Source organism: Myodes glareolus, chromosome 5 (genome assembly GCF_982192425.1).
Source record: "Myodes glareolus chromosome 5, mMyoGla1.1, whole genome shotgun sequence".
NCBI lineage: Eukaryota > Metazoa > Chordata > Mammalia > Rodentia > Cricetidae > Myodes > Myodes glareolus.
The window spans coordinates 65,333,144-65,350,668 of record NC_142030.1 but is presented as its reverse complement, the minus strand read 5'-3'; the positions used below and the strand labels follow the sequence as shown (position 1 = coordinate 65,350,668).

The 17,525-nt window shown below is 40.7% G+C and overlaps 1 pseudogene; it reads right to left on the bottom strand.

Annotated features, from left to right (window-relative positions):
• Window positions 1-4,610: 4,610 nt before the first annotated feature.
• LOC125391976 (U2 spliceosomal RNA) lies at window positions 4,611-4,817 on the bottom strand (annotated as a pseudogene).
• Window positions 4,818-17,525: the final 12,708 nt, after the last annotated feature.

Sequence of the window (17,525 nt, the reverse complement as noted above, 5' to 3'; positions counted from 1 at the left end):
AGTGGATTCTAGCCATAATTAACGGTCTTTGAGCCTATAATTCGTGATCCTAGAGAAGCTAAATAAGAAGGTGAACCTGAAGAAAATCATATAGTTATCCTCCTGGATATTGGAAGTAGACAAGATTGCCAGGCAAACTTGGGTGCATGGGGGTGGGGGGGGTAGAAGTAAGGGGAGATGGTTAGAGAAAAGGGAGAAGGGGGGGATTGGGGATGGCTTGGGGGAATGGGATGGGGGGAGGAAGGAAAGATGGATATGGAGCAGGGAGGTATATATCTCAAATAAGGGAGCCATTTTAGGGTTTGCAAGAGACTTGATTCTGGAGGGCCTCCCAGGCCCAAGGAGAGGTCCCCAGTTTGTTCCCTGGGCAGCAGAGGAGAGGGTGCCTAAACTGACCTTGGCCCATAACCATACTGATGAATATTTTGCATATCACCATAGAACCTTCATCTGGCAATGGATGGAGATAGAGACAGAGACACATATTGGAACACTGGACTTAACTCCCTAGGTCCAAATGAGAAGTAGAAGGAGGGAGAATGTGAGCAAGGAAGGCAGGATCAGAGGAAACCTTCATCCGACGATGGATAGAGATAGAGACAGAGACCCACATTGGAGCACTGGACTGAGCCCCCAAGGTCCAAATGAGGAGCAGAAGGAGGGAGAACATGAAAAAAGAAGTCAGGACCGCGAGGGGTGCGTTCACCCACTGATACAAGGGGACTGATCTAATGAGAGCTCACCAAGGCCAGCTGGACTGGGACTAAACGAGCATGTGATCAAATCGGATTCTCTGAATGTGGCTGACATGGGGGCTGACTGAGAAGCCATTGACAATGGCACTGGGTCTTGTTTCATCTGCATGTACTGGCTTTTTGGGATCCTAGTCTGTTTGGATGCTCACCTTCCTAGACCTGAAGGGAGGGAGGAGAAACTTGAACTTCCCACGGGGCAGGAAACCCTGACTGCTCTTAGGACTGGAGAGGGAGGATGAGAGGGAGTGTGGGGAATGGTAGGGTATTGGGAGGAAGGGAGGAAGTGGAAGTTTTTATAAATAAATAAATAAGTAAATTTAAAAAAAAACAGTTTGGCTTGTACCACTTTACCTATTAAGGGTGGGACAAAGCTGGGAATCAACAGTGAGAGAAGGGCTTCAATCAAACAGCTTTACTGGGAAGAGCAGAAAGAAAATGTGGGCAGTATTACCATCTAAAAGCACCAAAGACTCTTCCTACTTTGCCTAAACAAGCACCAATCCTGAGATGCACAGGAGCTGATAGGGGCAGAATGCAAGAACAATCTTCAGGCACAGACAGTAAAGTGCTGGCTGAAAAGCAGCCTGAGTCCTAGTAAGGTTTTAATATCCAATTTCCAAATGAAACGCAAGCAAGGATGTGGTACCTTTAGAACCTTCAACACTGAAATCCCTGGCTACAAAGCCTGACTGCCTAGCACACACAGGACACAGGAGCTGGCAGGGTTAGCACCACGGAAGAGACCATCACTGTGCTGGGCAGAGAGAAAGCTCACTGCTGTTCAGGAATCCAATTACAGGGGAAAGACAGATTGTATGCAAGTTACTCTGGACTGGATGGATTGAACTCTAGAAAGATAAGAAGCTTGTTCATCTGCCAAGCTAGCTGCAAAAACCAATTCTGCTAGCAGAACTTACTTTCATTTCAGAAAAGCAAGGAGTACTGGCAAAAGTTGCACAGTTTTTCACTTTTATTCTATTTACTATTTTGTGTAACTAATCTTCATTATTTTTAGGTCTTAAGCTTGCTTAGGTTTTATGATGGCTTTATTGGTTTAGTTCTTAGGCTTGATTAGGTTTTATGATTTACCACTTTCCTGTCATTTCCCATTCTCTTCTCTCATTTTCTTCCCTTCCTTAGCACGTGGACTTTTCTCTCGTTCCAACTCTTCTTTTCCCTTTCCTCATTCCCTCCTCCTTGAAAATTCTTAATTGCAATGCCTTTATCTTTAATATTGTTTAAATGTCATTCATCATCACAGTAGCCAAGGTCTTTTGTCCCTAGTCTTATTGGAGATGTAATTAAAGTGCCCATTTATTTTTATTGCATCTTAGTTCCTTTGCTGGATGTGTGTCCAGTCGTTTACTGCTGCTTTCATCTCCGCTCTAAGTAGTAGTAAGGAACGTAAGCCAAAGTGAGGACTACCCACTAAAGGACTGATATAAAATAAAACAAAGAGAAAACTATAAAAATAAAAGTGAAAGATACATCCATCCTAACATGCATAAAAAAACACAACATAGAAACACAAAAGGTATGAACAAGTAAGTCGCTGTAGCACATCCCAAATTCCATAATTCTCCAAAAACTGAAAACAAAAGTAATAAAATACCTGAAATGTCAAAAGAAAAATTCAAAGTTCTGCTTTAACTTCGGTCAATAACTTTAAAGAGGGCAGAAACAAGTCTCGAAATGCAATAAGGAAATCAATTTAGAATCTAGATTATTTAAAAGTCAGCAGAATCAAGAAGAAATGCAGCAACACAGAGGAAGGATTCTGCAAGGAAATTGACATTCTGACAAAGAAACAAAGAGAAATCATGGAAACAAAAGCCAATCATCCAAGTAAAAGGCACCGTTGGAAGCATGAATGACATACTGGATCAAGTGGATTAAAGTGTACCAGCTATGGGAGACAAGACCAAGAACCATTGCATTTAGACGGCAATAAAAAAATTATGAATCACGACCTTGACAATCAATAATTCTGCAGTACAGTGAAGAAACAAACCCAAATTATCCATGGAGTGAAAGAAAGGGATAAGGAACAAAATAAATAAATAAACCATTAGACACAAAGAAAAAACAATGAAATTATAGAAGAAAATCTCATAAGTCTATATAAAAATAAGAACAAATACAAGAGTCATTTAGAACCTCAAAAAGACATGTCATAAAGAGAGCCTCTCCAACACATCCATTGTTAAATGATATTTATATATGACAACAGATATCTCAGTGATACCATAAATGTTGGAAAAGAATGAAATTATATATTTAAATTCTGAATAAAAATAACTACTAGAAAAGATCATTACATCTAAGAAATATTTATTTTTTAATTTATGGATAAACTAAACTAATTCAGTATGGAGAAGATGCCTTAAGGATGGATTGCTACTCAGAAAGGAAAGATAATCAGAACATAACAGCAGGAAAAAGAGTAAGTCTCAAAAACTGAATAGATTAACAAATGAAAACTAGGAAAGAATTAAACCTGTCTGACCCAGTAAGTTAGGAATCTCATGATAAATAGAGGATAAAGAAAAAAAAATAGAGTATGAGAACAAACAAGGACAACAATCAATAAAATTTTAAGTACTAGAAAATGTTAGCCTTGATATTAAAATAGTCTGAAATGTTAATGGTCTAAGATCCCCAACTAAAAGGGACTCAACCCTAGACAAAGAACTACAGACAACTAAGGAACGCTGAGAGTGGGGAAGCAGTCTTCTCCAGGGAAGAGAGCAGCAACTGATTATCCAACACCAAATAGTCAGTCAACCCTGAAATAATATACATACAAGTGACATTAAGGCTGAGAAGGCCAAATTTATATATCTCACTATGTATGTAGCATTATATAATGTGTATATGTGTGTATCAACAATTTAAGAAAAATTATCCTTGAATTTGAGAGAGAGCAAGGAGAGCACATGGGAGGGATTGAAGGAAGGTGTCTTAGTTAGGGTTTCTATTGCTGTGACAAAACACCTTGACCTAAAAGCAAGTTGGGGAGGAGTTTACTTGACTTACGCTCAGCATTGCTGTCCATCACTGATGGAAGTCAGTACAGGACTCAAGCAGGTCAGGATCCTGGAAGTAGGAGACGATGTAGAGGCCAGGCCGTGGAGAAAAGCAGCTTGTACTGGCTTGCTTCCCATGGCTTGCTCAACCAACTCTCTTACAGAACCCAGGACCAGCAGCCCAGGGATGGCACCACCCACCATGGACTAGAGCTTCCCTCAGTGATTGCTAAATGAGAAAATGCCTTACAACTGGATCTCACCAAGGCATTTCCTCAGCAGAGGCTTCTTCCTCCCATGACTCTAGCTTGAGTCAAGTTGACTCAAAAAAAACAACCCAATAATAATAAAAATAAATAAATAAATAAACCCAGCCAGGACAGAAGGAAAAGGAAGAAAGGAGGTGGGGGAAATTATATAGTTACACTTTATTTTCAAAAAAATAACATATTTAAGAGGTGGACTAGCTGATTGGATTAAAATATAAGATCCTGATATTTGTTGATAGCAAGATTTATCTCACTGGAAGAGAAACAGACTAAAAGTCAAAGAATGGCATAATATATACCAATGAATTTGAAGCAGGAAAAAAGAATCAATAACCATTTTTATATCTGACAGACAAAACTTCAATACAAAATTAGTCAAAGGGGAAAGAGGGTTACTGAAAAATAATAAAGGAAGCAGTTCATCAAGAAAATATAATATTTATAAATATATATTCACCAACTGTTTATACATCTAGTTTCATAAACTTAATACTATTGGAGATATACCGTGTGTGTGTGTGTGTGTGTGTGTGTGTGTGTGTGTGTGTGTGTATTCCCCAAGGGGGTGTATCATTCCTGAAAGTACTGCAATACCAGGTCAATATGTCAAGTGGATGGAGCAAGCTCCTAATCCAACTCCTATTTCCAAAAATCCATTTAATATATTGTCCTCAGATAGAGGATGTATCAGATATTAAACTGATAAGAACAGATGCTACACTTCATCTTAGCCGTCCCTTTATAGTAAACACCCTCAAAGAAACTAGGAATGAGACAAAGGTGCCCATTCTTACCCCTCTTGTTCAATGTGATGCTTCAAGTTTTAGCCTCAACAATAAAGCAAGAGAAAGAAAGAGAGCGGATACACCTAAGAAATGAATATGTAAAATTATCCCTATTCACAAATAATATGACCTTATGTTTAAAAGACCCCAATGCACCTAGCAGTAAACTGTTAGTTCTGATAAACATTTTCAGCAAAGTAACATGACACAAAACAAATATGCAAAAGTTAATGGGTTTTGTAGATAACGATAGACACTTTAAGAAAGAGTCGGAGAACCAATCTCATTCACATAGCCTAAGAGCAGGGGACTAGAACACCTGAACTTAATTAAGGTATTAAAAACAAAATAGAACAAAACAACAACAAAATAAACCTCTACAATGAAACCTTAAAAACACAGAAAAGAAATTGAAGAAGACAGTAGAAGACAGAAAGATTTCCTATGTTCATGGCTTGACAGAATTAATGTTGTGACAATGGCCCTACTAACATAATCTCAGGTTCAGTGCAATCTCCATCAAAATTCCCATTTTAAATTTCTTATAGAAGTACACAATTTACACATACACAAAAAAACAAACAACACAAATAGCCAAAGCAATTATGAACAAGAATAACGCTAGAGGTATTGCAATATTTGATTTCAAATTATATTATAGAACATAGTATCAAACACAGTATTGTATTTGTACAAAAACCTTCAGGTAGATCAATGGAATAGACTAGAAAACACAGAAATAAGTCCACAAATCTATAAATATCCAACTGATTTGTGATAAAGGTGCCAAAAATATATAAAAGACAGCTTTGTAGAAGAGACACTCTTCAACACAAGATGCTAGGAAAGCTTATTAGAGATGAGTGTAAGGATGAATGTAGACGCCTAGTGTCCAGATAAAAATTCAGTTCAAGATGGATCAAAGTCCGTAATATAAAGCTTAACAGTGTGAAACTGCCAAAGGAAAATAAACAAAGGTGGAGTCATGGGCTTTTTCCTGCTGAAAAGCACTCCAAAGGCTCAGGAACTAAAATCATGGCAAGAACTAAAAAGCTGGATTAGTGAAATTGAAAGATTGTGTGCAGCAAAGAAATTATCATCCTATAATAGGACAAAAACTTTGCCAACTATGCATCTTCAGGGGATCGATATCTATAATGCATTGGCTCTTAACTCAATGAACTAAACACTGAAACCCCAAATGACCTAATGAACAAATAGATTAAATGATCAGATACTTCTCAAAAGCAGAAATGGCCAATAAATACACAGAAAAAATATTCAACATTCTTAGCAGTCAAGGACTCATAGGTTTCAACATACCCTAGTCAGAATGAATGTTGTCTTAAAAACACTGCAATAAAACAAAACCTTTGGAGGTCAGTAGATGGGTGAGAAATCACTATACTGTTGTTGGGAATGTACACAAGTACAGCCACTACAGAAATCAGGGCGAAATTTCCTCAAAAAAATTAAATTAAAAAGAGAACTATCTTATGACCTCGATATATCAGTCCTAGGAATAGACCCAAATGATTCTATATCAGCCAACCATACAACCACGTATGCATTCATGTTTGTTATAATACCCACAATAACCAAGCTACAGGTAAGTTCTATGTGACCATCAGAACATAAATGGATAAAGAAAATGTGGCGTTACTTCCACCCCCCCACCCCCCATGCACCTGACTTTGCTTGGCAATCTTGCCTAGTTCTATTATCCAGGAGGATAACTATATAAATTTTCTTCAGGTTCACCTTCTTATCTATCTTCTCTAGGATCACTAATTATAGACCCAAAGACCTTTAACTATGGCTAGAATCCACTTATGAGTGAGTACATACCATATTCCTCTTTTTGGGTCTGGGGTACCTCACTCAGTAAAGCGTTTTCAATTTCCATCCATTTGCATGCAAAATTCAAGATGTCATTGTTCTTTACCGCTGAGTAAAACTCTAATGTATATATGTTCCACACCTTCTTTAACCATTCTTCTATTGAGGGGCACCTAGGTTGTTTCCAGGTTCTGGTTATTACAAATAGTGCAGCTATGAACATAGTTGAACAAATACTTTTGTAGTATGATAGGGCATCTCTTGGGTATATTCCCAAGAGTGGAATTGCTGGGTCCTGAGGGACGTTGACTCCCAGTTTCCTGAGAAACCGCCACACTGATTTCCACAGTGGCTGCACACGTTTGCATTCCCACCAACAATGGATGAGTGTTCCCCTCATTCCACATCCTCTCCAGCATAGGCTATCATTGGTGTTTTTGACTTTAGCTATTCTGACAGGTGTAAGATGGTATCTCAAAGTGGTTTTGATTTGCATTTCCCTGATCGCTAAGGAGGTTGAACATGACCTTAAGTGTCTTCTGGCCATTCAAAGTTCATCTGTTGTGAATTCTCTGTTCAGATCAGTACCCCCATTTTTTAATTGGGTTAATTAGAGTTTTAGTGTCTAGTTTCTTGAGTTCTTTGTATATTCTGGAGATCAGACCTTTGTCTGATGAGGGGTTGGTGAAGATGGTTAGGGTGAGGGGAGAGGGTGAGAATTGGGGATGGCTTGGGGGAATGGGAGGGGGGAGGGAGGAAGGATGGTTATGGGAGCAGGGAAGTTTATATCGCAACTAAGAGAGCCATTCTAGGGTTTGCAAGAGACTTGATTCTTGAGGGATTCCCAGTAAAAATTAAATTAAATAAATAAATAAATAAATAAAAAGAAAAATATAAAAAAAAAAAAAAAGAAAAACGCTTTACTGAGTCAGGTAAGCCAGACCCAAAAAGAGGAATAAGGTATGTATTCACTCATAAGTGGATTCTAGCCATAATTAAAGGTCTTTGAGCCTATTATTTGTGATCCTAGAGAAGCTAAATAAGAAGGTGAACCTGAAGAAAATTCAGGTAGTTTTCCTCCTGAAGATTGGAAATAGACAAGAGTTCCAGGTAACCAAGGGTGCATGGGGGGTTGGGAGGGTAGTTGGAAGGGTAGGAGGTTAGAGAGAAGGGAGCAGGGGAGGAATGGGAAATGCTCGGGGGACTGGGAGGGGGGGAGGGAGGAAGGATAGATATGGGTTCAGGGAAGAATATATCTCAACTATGGAAGTCAGTTTAGGGTTTACTAGAGACTTGATTGTAAATGGGATCCCAGGTCCAAGGAGAGATCCCCAGATTGTTCTCTGGACAGAGGAGAGGGTGCCTGAACTGGCCTTGGCCCATAACCATACTGATGAATATTTTGCTTATCACCATAGATCCTTCATCTGGCAATAGATGGAGATAGAGATGGGGTCCCACGTTGAAACACTGGACTTAACTCTCTAGGTCCAACCGAGAAGCAGCAGGAAGAAGAACGTGAGCAGGGACGGCAAGATCAGAGGGAACCTTCATCTGGCGATGGATGGCGATGCAGACGGAGACCCACATTGGAGCACCGGACTGAGCCCCCCAAGGTCCAAAGGAGGAGCAGAAGGAGGAAGAACATGAAAAAGCAAATCAGAACGGCAAGGGGAGCGATCACCCACTGATACAAGGCGACTGATCTAATGAGAGTTCACCAAGGCCAGTTGACTGGGACTGAAGGAGCGCTTGATCCAACCAGATTCTCTGGAGAAAGCTGGATTCTCTGAATGTGGCTGGCCCGAAGTCTTTCTAAAAAGCCATTGACAATGACTCTGGGACTTGTTTCCTCTGCATATTCTGGATTTTTGGGGATCCAGTCTGATTAGATACCCACCTTCCTGGTCCTGGAGGGAGCGGGGAGGAACTTGAACTACCCACAGGGCAGGAAACCCTGACTGCTCTTAGGGAGGGAGAGGGAAGAGGAGAGGGAGTGGGAGGAGTGGGAGGGTGTTGGGAGGAGGGGCGAAAATGGAAACTTTTATATTTTAATAAACTTTGAAAAAAAAAAGAAAATGTGGCGTGTATGCACAATGGAGTTTTATTCAGTCATAAATAAGAACAAAATTACTTTTTCAATTACCTTTTAGTTAGTTTTTAAAGTAACATGTTTCCTTTTGGCATTTTTACCCATGCATCATTTTGGTCTATTCTTCTCCTCTTCCTCACTCTATCCATTTACCTGACCCCTTTGCCAGAGGAGCCCTTTGATCCCTAATATCCCTTCTTCTTGACTAGTATCTCATGGTTCTATTTTCTCCCTGCCTGTCCTTTAAAGGTTTGTTTGAGTTTCTTTGTTGTCTGTCTCAGGGCCCTCTTTCTAATTTTCTGGCTTTTATCTACAAATTATACCTACCTAGGTACATGTATTTAGTAATTAGAAGCTAGAACCTGCTTGTCAAAGCAAACATAACATTTGCCTTTCTGAACCTGGGTTGGCCTTGCTTAATATGTTTTCTAATTCCACCCATTTTCCTGAAAATTTCCCAATTTAAGGTTTCTTTAAAAATGAATAAATTTCATTGTTACATACCGAATTTTCATCATCCACTCATCTTATTGATGAACATCTAGGCTGTTTCATTTCCTTGTTCTTGTGAGTAGAGCAGTCATGAACATGGGTGTGAAAGTATCTCTCTAGTATTTAGAGTCCTTTGGGCGTATGCCCAGGAGTGATAACAGCTAGATAATGCTGAGATGCTACCATACTGACTTCCATAGTTGCCGCACTAACCTAGCAACAGGGGGTAAGCGTCCTCTTTCCCCACATCCTCATGCACACTTGTCACTTCTTCTCTCTACGGTAGCCATTTTATCTGGAGGGAGATCAAATTTCAAAATAGTTTTAACTTGCATTTATCTGGTGGCTAGATATATAGAACACTTTTTAAACTATTTGTTGGTGATTTATTTTTATTCCTTTGATAACCATCTGTTCAGCTCATTGGACCATTTATTGATTGAGAGTTTAGGGGATTGGAGGTGTATAAAATTTATATATATATAAATATATATATATATATTCTAGATATTATCCCTTTGTCTGAAGTAGAGTAAAATTTCCTCTCACTCTATAGACTTTGTATTCACTCTGATAATAGTTTCTTCTGCTGTGAAAGAGTTTTTTAATTTCATATAATTCTGTCAATTTCTGAGACTATTCCGCAAACTTGGGGTTCTACTTATGAATTTGTCTATGCATATATCCAGAAGTATTTTCCTACATTTTCCTTTAGCAGTTTCAGTGTTTTCCATTTTAAGTTAAGGTTTTTAACCAAGTTTAAATTGGCTTTTGTATAGGGTAAAGAGTAAAATATCTACCTCCATTCTTCTGCAGGGAGATATCCAGTTTTGCCAGGAAAATTAAATGAAAAGGCTGTCTTTTCTCCAGTGTATATTTCTAAAACACTTATAACAGTTGGGTAGCCGTACCAGTGTTTACTTCTGGGCCTCTGTTGCATTCCATTGGTCTACACATCTCTTTTTGTGCCAGCACTATACTTGGTCACTGCTGTGCTTGGTACAGTAGGAGACCAGAAAACATAATTCTCTGGCTGTGCTTTCTGCTTAGACTTGCTTTGTCTATTCATGGAATTTTGTATGTAAATAAAATTTTTGATTTTTTTGTTTTCTAATTCTGTAAGGCATAATGTATGATTTTTCTAATGTGATCTAGAACTCAGTTTGCAAGTTTTCGTTTATTTGGAGTTTTGCCTCTGTTTATCAATGAAATAGGTCTGTAGTTTTCTTTTTTGATGTATCTTTATCCTGATTTTGTATCAATGCCATACTGTCTTTAGAGAATGCATTTTCTTAAAAGAATGAAGTTATATCATTTACAGAAAAATGAATGCAATTGGTGATCACCATACTAGCAAACTGAGTCAATCTCTCTGAGACAAATACTGTGTACTTTTCTTTATATGAGGCACCTGGATTTGCACATGCTGTAATTTGGAGAGGGGGAGGGTCCCTTCATGATCTTCAGGTGGTACAGAGGAAATCAGTGTCCCTTCTTGGGGGTTCTTAGTCTCACTAATAAAACAATTTAAGAATGGCTCAGATGGAAGTGTAAGGATAATTTTAATAAAGTTTGAAAGAAAGCATCCCACATCGGGCACACTGTACAGAAGTTCAGAGCTGCCTGAAGGAGGAGCATGGGATGGAGAAGGGGAAGCAGGATGACATGGAGGAGAGACTCAAGCTGACTAGTAGACACAAGCACACAAGCAGGTAGAAGACCTTAGGCAAAGACTACAGAAGCCCAAAATGTTGGGGAAACATGGAGAACTAAGGAAAGCATGCTTAGGGGAAAGAAGATCGAAAGAAAAAAAGGAGAAGTTATTCTAAATAATTCAGAAAAGCAGCTAGACTTGCCAAGCCGCATGTCTATGGCCCAGTAAGCTACTGCAGTAAGGCAGGATTCTGGGAAGGAGAAGTACAATGACTGATTAGAATTTTTCTGCCTATCTCTTTAGTATAGCTTAAGGTGAGCCAACCTTCTTTTCTCAGCCAAGTGCTTGATCCTGCTCATTTAGACTCTTGGGTCTCCATTTAGGCCAGAGATTCTATTCTCTTAACCAGAATGAGTTTTTTTTCTAATTGGATCTTTATTGCTACCATAACATAAACATACACAAATGTGCTGTGGGAGTTCCTTCAGTCAATAGCCTTTAAGATACCATGCCCATAAAATGAGCACAATGTAGGAAAAGCCAGTATGCTATATTTTTAAAATAAGTTTCTATTTACTGGGAGAGTTGAATTGCTCCGTTTCCTGGAACCTGGCATTCCCCAACCCATAACCTTGATTTGTTTTTGAGAATATTCTTGCCCTTCCTAGCCCTCTCTAACCCTCCCAGGCCTCTCCCTAATCACATAGTGACCGTATGATTTTTTTTAAGATTTTTTTTTTGTGTGTTTCCTTATTGATCCATTGCCTCCTTTCTAGAAAAACTACTCGTGATTTTACTCCTTTAAAAAGGATCCCCAAAAAGTTGGACAGTGGTGGTGCACGCCTTTAATCAGAGGCAAATGAATCTCTGTGAGTTCCAGGCCAGCCTGGTCTACAGAGTAAGTTCCGGACAACCAGAGCTACATAGTGAAACACCGTCTCAGAAATAAAAGGGGGGGAGTGGGGGTGGATTTGGGGCTGCTCTCTTTAACCTACTTAGGAGTCAGTCCCTGGACATCCCAATATTAAATCAAGCTCACTTCAAATTTGACTCAAATTATGGCAATGGTCTTATTCTCACAGTTGGGATTAACAGCAGCCATCCCAGCTCATTCTCAGACCTTGTCTGCCCCACACCTCCCCACACACACATTCCAAACATCCTCTTTGGGATGTGAACCCCCACTGAAGCCGGTTTCCAGCACACACATGCACACGCACACACGCATACACACACACACACACACACACACACACACACACACACACACTTTTTTTTAAATATATGTCCCCACTAAGTCTGTCACTATCTATGAAAACAGAGTGGTTACTATCATTCTCTTGCAGGGTTTTGAACAAAGCAGATTATGTGACATGAACAGAGTTTAGCAGTATGCCTGTACACACGACATGAACAGAGGTTAGCAGTATGCCTGTACACACAACATGAACAGAGGTTAGGAGTATGCCTGTACACACGACATGCACAGAAGTTAGCAGTATGCCTGCACACACGACATGAACAGAGGTTAGCAGTATGCCTGTACACTGGAGGATCTGTTTGCTTGTTGCTGTCTGTTGACGAAAGCAATTACTGGCTTATGCACTGTTTCTTTTGGTCCTATGCCCAGCTTAAACTGTTTTAGGAAGAGAAGTAGGGTTAGATGAGTGATAGCAATCACCGTGGCTGAGGGTTTTCTGGATCAGCTAGTGTTAACCAAATCACCAACAAGTTAGTAAATCTCATCCACAGCATCAGGGTTACTGGGCCAACCTGTGCATCTTGAACTGGTCTAGCCAAGATCAGTAAAGCCAGGTGTTCGTTCCATGACTCCTATTAAGGATTTGTTCGAGGTGAAATCCTTGCGTAGCATTAGTTTCCTTATTGTATCATTTGATTGTGGGGAATGCTCTTATGGATGTCATTGTTGTCATTATGACAGTTATAATCATCCTTTGAATGCAAACACAGAAAGGCTTGCTCGGGCTAGCCATCCACCTATCCATTTCCCAGAGAAAGGGAAGAAGCAAGGAAGGAAGTGATCCTTCAGAAAGTTTTGCTTTGTTTTTCTGACAGATTGTTGCTAATGATGCTTTTATTTTTCCTGTACTGGTGGTGCTATGACAGTGTAACCTCACAGGCAGTCACAGTGAATTGCTAATTAGTTTAATTAGTGAAGAATCCTCCCATCAACTTCTGGGTTTTCACAGAGATTTTTGGTATGAGCCCCGAACAAAGCGTTTATGGGAGACCCTGTCAAAATCAAAGATGTGGGGAGGAATGTGTCCCCAGGGCTTCCTGCCTTTTCTTTCAAATATTAACAGGGGCTATTTACTCCCTGCCAGGTACTGTGGCATGTTCTGCATTGCTGAAGTATTGCTTGGCATGTTGGCATTGCAAAAGAAAAAAATCTGAAAGGCATAAACTAGCTTTCAGTAACATATGAGAGAACCCAGAGAAATAACATAAACTCTGCTCAAGCCATGGGTTCGTACCATGACAGCTGGGATTAAAATCCCAAACCACTGTGACACATTCTCATAACTGCTACAGATGCTGTTTCCTCTCACTCCTAACTGGCATGCTCAGCCAGACTCCCTGTCAAAGCTTGCTCTTCAAGGAAACCCAATACTAGCTCTTACACCTCTTTAGATCACTGGGTTTCTTTCCTTGGGTTGCTTGCTTGCTGTGTCTATATCCTAGAAGTAGTTTAACTGTAAAGGGAAAGAAAGTCAAGAAGAGTACATAAAACCAGGTTGGGATTTTTTTTTTTCATTTAGCCCTTGGAAGAATTAAATCAAGAATTTAGAAAAATTAGCAGAAAAACGAGCTTCCTGGGTATAGTGTGTGGTGTGTGTGTGTGTGTGTGTGTGTGTGTGTGTGTGTGTGTACATGAGGACAATCTCAGCTGTCATCTTTAGGAATTAGTAACATCTTTTGAGTCTCTTTCTGGCCTGGAGCTTACCAATTAGGTTAAACTGGCTGGCCAGACAACCCCAGTGAGCCACCTGTCTATACCACATCAGTACTGGAACTGGAAGCACAGCCCCACACCCAGTATTTCTGTGTGGGTTCTGCGGATTGGGTTAACGTCTTCATGTTTGCAAAGCTAACACTTCACTGAAAGATCCAGCTCCCCAGTCTTGGGATCTTGTTCTTTCTCTCTTGTTGCTCTGCCCCTACCATACTTGTGCCTCATAGTTCCAGGTGGATACTTGAGTCACAGCAGTCACGCCCGTGTTTTAGCCAGGAGGGAAATGGAAGGAGCCATGCTTCTCTCACTTGTGAACGCTTTTGTCGTTCACTGTTCTCCAGTTCTTTATTTCCTCCTTCCGAGGCTTCTCTACCCGGTGGCTAGCTGATGGATTCCTCTCCACACTCTGGGTTCCTATTACATCGCCCTCTGATTCTTGATAGAGACTGGAGCATGAGGGACATGAGAAAGACACAATTGGCGTCTTCTTGTGTCCAGCTTAGCAAGGTATTTAGTGATTATCAAAGAACACATGATTCCCATCCTAACTATTTGCTCAGCATCTCTGCTTTTCTTTCTAAACCCTCCGGATACCACACGTTGATAAGTTTGCAGTTCAATCACTTGCCTACAACAAATTTTCACAAGTTTCCATTTACCAGTTCAGTGTGCCTGGTTATAAAAGGGGAGCTCTGATTTGTGCAGGCACAGATCTCTTATATATACAATTCAGATAACTCTGGGTTGATGTTAAAATGGGCTAGCCTGAACTTAGTATTCCCCCCAGTAAAATGACGCCCTTCTCAAGGTAAATTTACTGTTTAAATTATCAGCCATTTCATGTGTGAGGTTTTGCTTCTAACCTTTTTCTCTTATCTCTAGACAACTTGATAATCACATTTTGTTCCCTCTCAGTTCTAAGCAGCATCTCAGTGACTCTTCCAACCTTGGCAGCTCCAAGCTGCTGTCTAGATAAGAGGACGAGAGGCTGTGTGGATCCTAGAGCTGGAGAGAGAGAGATCAGCAGTAGAAGTGAGTGAGCATACTGGCCTCAGAGAGGACTCAGACATCAGCAGTCAGCCTAGAGTCTGACATTCGGGTCCAAGGAAACAGGCAGAGAGCCCACAGGCATCAAAGCAGAAAGAAACTGGTAAAATAAGTCTAAGTACTAGATTTAATGAGCTGAAACATATAATTGGAATTTTATATAAACTAATCTGTTATCTTAAGATTTCATCATTTCTAAATGTTATTAGTGTTTTTTAATTATTCATAAGATTTCCTCTTTTTATTTTTTAACTTTTCAAGACAGGGTTTTGCTGTAGTGTTGCAACCTGTCCTGGAACTCACTCTGTAAACCAGGCTGGCCTCCAACTCACAGAGATCCGCCTGCCTCTGCCTCCCAAGAGCTGGGATTAAAGGTGCACTCCACCACCACCCTGGCTCATGAGATATTTTGTATATTCATTTTTACCTGCTAATTCTGTGGGATCTAGCGTGTGTTTTACACTTTTAGGAAGCCTGTACTGGCACTAGCTGTGTTTCCAAGCTCAGTAGCTACATGCAGGGAGAGCTATGCTAGAGAGCTCAAGACTGGATGTTTTCTGGACCAGGTATGGACCACAGAGCAGTGCCATCAGTCCCACCTGGCATCTAGTTGAACTTGTCAAATCTCAGGGAGATCCTCTGACTCATAGTCTTCATTTTTAACAAGATGCTTAAGAAATGAGCACATTCGAGTTTGAGGCAGGCTCTGGTAGGTGAAAGCAGAGGACCCTTGGGAGAGATGTTCAAGTGACAAATGTTGGTGGAAGCGTAAACTTGACTGCAGAAATGGCACCAGAGGGTGGAAAATGGCCTCACTTTTCTTTAGCTGTTGGCTCAAAAATAAATAAAATAGAAAAAATAAAAAAGACAGAAAGGCAACAGAATTACAGTCAAATACCAAATTGCTCTAAATGGAATGGTTTAAAGAAACATCACTTGTCTCAGCTCTGCTCCAGTAGCTGACTGAAGAGACCAATGCCTTGGGCTCAGATTTGACAAAATGTGCTAAGACGTGGGTTGCTATGACCTAGCCCTTCGCCAAGCAGAGGCTCTGGACAGAGCCACAGAGAAGGTTTCAAAAAGAACCGCTGCCCATCTTTGCAGTCTGCCAAGGGACATAAAGTCCTCACCATCTGACTCATATCTTTGGACCTAAGCAATATTTCCTGAAAATATTTCCCTGAAAACATGCAAAGCTGGTCCTTGGAGAGGGTGACTAATACAGGCTTGCCCACGCCATATTGAAATTTTCTTTGTAGGACACATGCAGGAAGAATGGAGTGGAAAACGAAGGTTTCGACAGAAATAGCAGAAGGTTGGATGTCTGGAGAAAGCAGACGTAGGCCTAAGGGTAGGCAAGAGGGAGGGGCAGGAGAGAGGATAACAGTAAAGAGTAAACCATGAACTTCCCATCATCCAGGACCATCTACATGGATGTGCCCTTTTCTTGGGGGATGCTAGCCTGGCAGAGAAGCTTCTAGTCTAGTTGCGTCTAGAGAGGGGCTGTTCCCGTGTGTGGAACTGAATGATTACATTGGTACATGCTGTGTCTGGAATGAGGTGGGTAATGCTGCATGGATCCATTGCCATGTGGGTAGAGGAAGCTGGATGACCTTTCGGGATCCTGCCCTGATTAGAGGTGAGTAGCCAGGCTCTGCACGTAGGACTTCCTCTAGTACACATTTGTCACCCATGAACAGAAGGAGAATCAAACAAACCCTGTTTGAGCAGGTGCCCTTTCCCGAATGAAATTGCGTGTGTTGTTTTTAATATCTCTTGTCCATCTGCTTTGGTTGTTTCCTCTGGCCCAGTTTGGAAGGCTCCGTCACATTACCTGGGCACAGATTTGACCATGCAGTCACCTTCGCAGAGATGCAGGGACGTGCTTGGCTTCCCTAATACACAAACCCCAGGAAGTATAAATAGAAATGTTGCTTTTATTTGTAGACTTAATGCTTATGGGGAAGCTGGCTCAGAGGCATAAAAGCTTACCTCTTCCAATTCACTGAACTTTGGGGCCATAATTCTTGCAGTTCAGAAAATTAAATAGAGGTCAGCAATTTATGCCTAAGGTACCGGAGGTAGAAAGAAGGAGCAGGGCTATTAAACCCAGCAAATGTGCTTGTGTGTTTTCAATTTTCTCTTGTGTTTCTGCCGGGGTCTTCCACAACCAAATTGCTGCTGCTTTATGGACTGAAAAACCTCAGAGTGAGAGACAGCTTCTCTTCAGCTTTGCTGCCAAAATGTCAGGCCAGACCTGGAGCTCAAGGCAGCTTTGAGAACAGGAATTCTCTAGGGAGCCCCATTCCTGAGACAGAGATTTGCTACCAGCAAGAGAGGCCATCAGCCAGGACCCAAAGGTGCCAGGTGTCAACTCAAGCCCAACATGAGTTCTATGGCAAGGTAGTAAGAACTGTTCAGTTTGGACCTGTTCATACATTTGAACTGATCTGTGAACTAGTCCTGATTTACTGGGGAAAGACAATCTGGAGATTAAAGAGAACGCTGACAGAGTCTTTCATCAAGAGTCAGATATCGATTGATGACTATGCCTCAGAGACCTCAACACGTCATCGTAAGGGGTCCCACGAA